Here is a 6,000-nt window from a genome sequence, read left to right on the forward strand (position 1 = left end):
GATCCAACATTCTAACTCGGCACCACCCTAATGATTTGTCCTACCTGTTCATCTTCCTTCCCACCTATCCATTCCACCATCCTCTCTGACCTATTACCATTACCCCCACCTTCATCTACCTATCACACTCTCAGCTACCTCCTCACCAGACCCTCCCCCTCCCATTTATCTCTCTACCTCTGTGTTTCACAAGCCTCATTCCTGATGAAGGGCTTATGCCCAAAACATTGATTCTCCTGCTCATCGGATTCTGCCTGACCTACTGTGCTTCCCCAGCACCACATAGCACTACCCTATTCCTGACCACACTCTCGGTGCCGATCTCCAGTATCTGCAGTCCTCACTTTCTCCTGGTTCAAGTCCCACCTGCTCCAAGGATGTATTAATAACATCTCTGAACAGGTTGATTAGGAAAATGTTTACTTGTATCTTGCATCCGGAAACCATCTGCCTTAAGTATCTCAAATAGGAAACAGTACTGTGTTAGCCTGCTAAGGTCTACATGGTGCAGTGCCACGAACTTTTTAGAGTTCCTCTGCTCATCTTTAAACTATCATCAGCAATCTTGCTATTCAAGGATTGGTTCTACTCAAGGGCATGTGGTCCTGCATTGGACCTCCTTGTGACTAGACAGACTGATTCTTAGTCATAGATCTTCATGTACAAGACCAAAGGCAGGATGTCCCACCAAGTACAGATCGTTCTGTTATAATGTGTGTTTCTTAAGGTGAATTCGCTATCACGCAATTTCTATAGTGCAAACCTTTAAAGCATGTATTGGTTATAACATGGATTAAACAGTACTGCTATGGTGTGATTTTCTTATAACACGAGATTGCATGAGAATGGAACTACCACGTTATAGCAGAACTGAGTGTCATGGAATCCTGAGAACAGGATTTGCTTCCTGTTCTTTTTGTCTCTGCTACCACTCTGCTTCATTGTGACGATATTTGGATTCAAAATATGATACAACTTAGATTCATAGAGTCATAGAGAATGAACAGCATGGAAACAGACCTTTCAGTCCAACCTGTCCATGCGGACCAGATATCCCAACCCAATCTAGTCCCATCTACCAGCACCTGGCCCATATCCCTCCAAACCTGTCCTGTTCATATACCCATCCAAATGCCTCTTAAATGTTGCAATTGTACCAGCCTCCACCACTTCCTCTGGCAGTTCATTCCATACACGTACCACCCTCTGTGTGAAAATGTTGCCCCTTAGGTCTCTTTTATATCTTTCCAGTATCACCTAAACCTATGCCCTCTAGTTCTGGACTCACCCACCCCAGGGAAAAGACTTTGTCTACTTATCCTATCCATGCCTCTCATGATTTTATAAACCTCTATAAGGTCACCCCTCAGCCTCCAATGCTCCAGGTAAAACAGCCCCAGACTATTCATCCTCTCCCTATAGCTCAAATCATCCAACCCTGGCAACATCCTTGTAAATCTTTTCTGAACCCTTTCAAGTTTCACAACATCTTTCCGATAGGAAGGAGACCAGAATTGCATGCAATATTCCAACAGTGGCCTAACCAATGTCCTGTACAGCCGCAACATGACCTCCCAAATCCTGTACTCAATACTCTGACCAATAAAGGAAAGCATACCAAACGCCTTCTTCACTATCCTATCTACCTACGACTCCACTTTCAAGGAGCTATGAACCTGCACTCCAAGGTCTCTTTGTTCAGCAATACTGTTTAGGACCTTACCATTAAGTGTATAAGTCCTGCTAAGATTTGCTTCCCAAAATGCAGCACCTCGCATTCATCTGAATTAAACTCTATCTGCCACTTCTCAGCCCATTGGCCCATCTGGTCAAGATCCTGTTGTAATCTGAGGTAACCCTCTTCACTGTCCACTACACCTCCAGTTTTGGTGTCTGGGTCATTAATGTCATTTAGAGAAGGAAATTGCTTTCTTTACCTGGTCTGGCCTCCTTGTGACTCCAGACCCGCAGCAATGTGGTTGACTTTTAAAGACCCTCTGGGTAGTTAGGGATGGGCACTAAATGTTAACCTAGCCAATTATGAATAAAAGAAACTCTTTTGTGTCCTTACTCAGTCTCCTCTGCTCCATGGAAATCAGGGGGATGCAAAGGCTTAATGGCTATCGCTGAACAATTAATCACAGATCCTGGTAATGATCTGGGAAGTCAGGTTCAAATAAATGTTGGCCCACATCCTGTGAATGAATAAAAAAAACTCCAGTCTATTTAATCTCTCAACATAAATAAAACTCTCCAGCACAAACAATGTCCTGGTAAATCTCCTCTGCAACGTCTCTAGTCATATCACATCCCTCCTATCATGTGGATTTCGGAACTGTACACAATACTGTAGCTGTGACCCAACCAATAATTTATAAAGTTACAGCATAACCTCCCTGCTCTTAAACTCTATGATGCACCTAATAAAAGCACATACCCATTTACCTTCTTAGCCACTAAACTAGACTGATGGACATGCACGCGAAGGTCCCTGTGATCCTCAATGCTTCCTAGGTTCTACCAATCAACACATATTCCCTTGCCTGCCCACGTGCAACACCACACACTTGTCTGGATTGAATTCCAATTAGCACTGATCAGACCTTCTCACCAGCTCATCTACATCCTCGTGTAACCTAAGGCTATCCACCTTGCTATTTATCACCCCACCAATTTTAATGTCATTTCACAAACTTACTGATTGACCCTATATTCAAATCTAAATCATCTACATATGTCACAAAAATCAAGGGCCTCAGCTTCCTGTCACAAAAACACCCCATGGACTTTTAGGTGGCTTAGTGGTTAGCACTGCTGCCTCACAGCACCAGGATCCTGGGTTCAATTCCAGCCTGGGGTGACTGTCTGTGTGGAGTTTACACATCCTCCTCGTGTCTGTGTGGGTTTCCTCCAACAGTCTAAAGATATGCAGGTTAGACGTATTGGCCATGTTAAATTACCCATAGTGTTAGGTGAATTAGTCAGAGGGAAATGGGTCTGGATGGGTTACTCTTCAGAGAGTCAGTATGGACTTGTCCACACTGTAGGAACCCAATCTAATTTCAAAATTTGCAGCCAACACAAAATTTTAAAGCATTGAGGAGGATAGTGATAGAATTCATAAGGACACTAACAACCTATTGGAATGTGTAAACACATTTCAAATGAAATGTAATGCACAGAAGTATAAACTGATAGCTTTTGGAAGAACAAGGAGAGTTGATGTACAATAAGGGATACAATGCTAAAGAGGGTAGAGAAACTGAAAGATCTGGGCATATGTGCACAAAAGTGGCAGCCACTTTGAGAAAGAGATCAAAATGATATAACTGTTTCTGAACTTTATAAACAAATTAACAATGGAACATTATGGAATAAGGACTGAGATTTATGCTGGTAAGACTTAAGACTTAAATTCACTAATTTCGTTTGTGAAATATCTAAAATTGATTGATCATGGACACGACTGTGATTTGTTATTTGTGCGACCCCCACTTGCTGACTTGCAGCCACTATCTCCAACTGCCTGACCTGTGTGTCATAGGCAGGCTGGCTCCACTGAGCTGGTGTCTTCTGCTCACGGTAGAGGCTACACTACCGGCAGCAAAATGGCAGAGAGACTGCAAAATTATCCTGAGTTGGAGACTTAACTATTTTAATTTATGCCTGGCTGCCTACTTGGAGTATACAGATAACCTACTTCTGAAAATTCCCTGGCAGTGAGAATGTGATGGAAAAAACATAGAACATAGAACATAGAACATAGAACAATACAGCACAGAACAGGCCCTTCGGCCCACGATGTTGTGCCGAACTTCTATCCTAGATTAAGCACCCATCCATGTACCTATCCAAATGCCGCTTAAAGGTCGCCAATGAATCTGACTCTACCACTCCCACGGGCAGCGCATTCCATGCCCCCACCACTCTCTGGGTGAAGAACCCACCCCTGACATCTCCCCTATACCTTCCACCCTTCACCTTAAATTTATGTCCCCTTGTAACACTCTGTTGTACCCGGGGAAAAAGTTTCTGACTGTCTACTCTATCTATTCCTCTGATCATCTTATAAACCTCTATCAAGTCACCCCTCATCCTTCGCCGTTCCAACGAGAAAAGGCCGAGAACTCTCAACCTATCCTCGTATGACCTACTCTCCATTCCAGGCAACATCCTGGTAAATCTTCTCTGCACCCTCTCCAAAGCTTCCACATCTTTCCTAAAGTGAGGCGACCAGAACTGCACACAGTACTCCAAATGTGGCCTAACCAAAGTCCTGTACAGCTGCAACATCACCTCACGACTCTTGAATTCAATCCCTCTGCTAATGAACGATAATACTCCATAGGCCTTCTTACAAACTCTATCCACCTGAGTGGCAACCTTCAAAGATCTATGTACATAGACCCCAAGATCCCTCTGTTCCTCCACCTGACCAAGAACCCTACCATTAACCCTGTATTCCGCATTCTTATTTGTTCTTCCAAAATGGACAACTTCACACTTGGCAGGGTTGAACTCCATCTGCCACTCCTCAGCCCAGCTCTGCATCATATCTAAGTCCCTCTGCAGCCGACAACAGCCCTCCTCACTGTCCACAACTCCACCTATCTTTGTATCATCTGCAAATTTACTGACCCACCCTTCGACTCCCTCATCTAAGTCATTAATAAAAATTACAAACAGCAGAGGGCCCAGAACTGATCCCTGCGGAACTCCACTTGTAACTGGACTCCATGCTGAATATTTACCATCTACCACCACTCTCTGACTTCGACCGGTTAGCCAGTTTTCTATCCAATTGGCCAAATTTCCCTCTATCCCATGCCTCCTGACTTTCCGCATAAGCCTACCATGGGGAACCTTATCAAATGCCTTACTAAAATCCATGTACACTACATCCACTGCTCTACCCTCATCCACATGCTTGGTCACCTCCTCGAAGAATTCAATAAGACTTGTAAGGCAAGACCTACCCTTCACAAATCCGTGCTGGCTGTCCCTAATCAAGCAGTGCCGTTCCAGATACTCGTAAATCCTATCCCTCAGTACCCTTTCCATTACTTTGCCTACCACAGAAGTAAGACTAACTGGCCTGTAATTCCCGGGGTTATCCCTATTCCCTTTTTTGAACAGGGGCACAACATTCGCTACTCTCCAGTCCCCTGGTACCACCCCCGTTGCCAGTGAAGACGAGAAGATCATTGCCAACGGTACTGCAATTTCCTCTCTTGCTTCCCACATAATCCTAGGATATATCCCGTCAGGCCCGGGGGACTTGTCTATCCTCAAGTTGTTCAAAATGTCCAACACATCTTCCTTCCTAACAGATATCTCTTCTAGCTTATCAGTCCGTTTCACACTCTCCTCTTCAACAATACAGTCCCTCTCGTTCGTAAATACTGAAGAGAAGTACTTGTTCAAGACCTCTCCTATCTCTTCCGACTCAATACACAGTCTCCCACCACTGTCCTTGATCGGACCTACCCTCGTTCTCGTCATTCTCAGGTTTCTCACATACGCATAGAATGCCTTGGGGTTATCCTTGATCCTATCCGCCAGGGATTTTTCATGCCCTCTCTTAGCTCTCCTAATCCCTTTCTTCAGGTCCCTTCTGGCTATCCTGTATCCCTCCACTGCTCTGTCTGAACCTTGTTTCCTCAACCTTATGTAAGCCTCCTTCTTCCTCTTTACTAGACATTCAACCTCCCTCGTCAACCAAGGCTCCCTCACACGACCATTTCTTTCCTGCCTGATCGGTACATACATATCAAGGACACGTCGTATCTGCTCCTTGAAAAAGTCCCACATTTCCACCACATCCTTCCCTGACAGCCTATGCTCCCAACGTATGCTCCTCAAATCCTGTCTTACAGCATCGTAATTTCCCTTCCCCCAATTGTAAAAACTTCCTTGTTGTGTGCACCTATCCCTCTCCATAACCAAGGTGAAAGTGACAGAATTGTGGTCGCCATCACCAAAATGTTCACCCACTAACAA

This window comes from Chiloscyllium punctatum, chromosome 41 (genome assembly GCF_047496795.1).
Source record: "Chiloscyllium punctatum isolate Juve2018m chromosome 41, sChiPun1.3, whole genome shotgun sequence".
In the NCBI taxonomy this organism is placed as follows: Eukaryota; Metazoa; Chordata; class Chondrichthyes; order Orectolobiformes; family Hemiscylliidae; genus Chiloscyllium; species Chiloscyllium punctatum.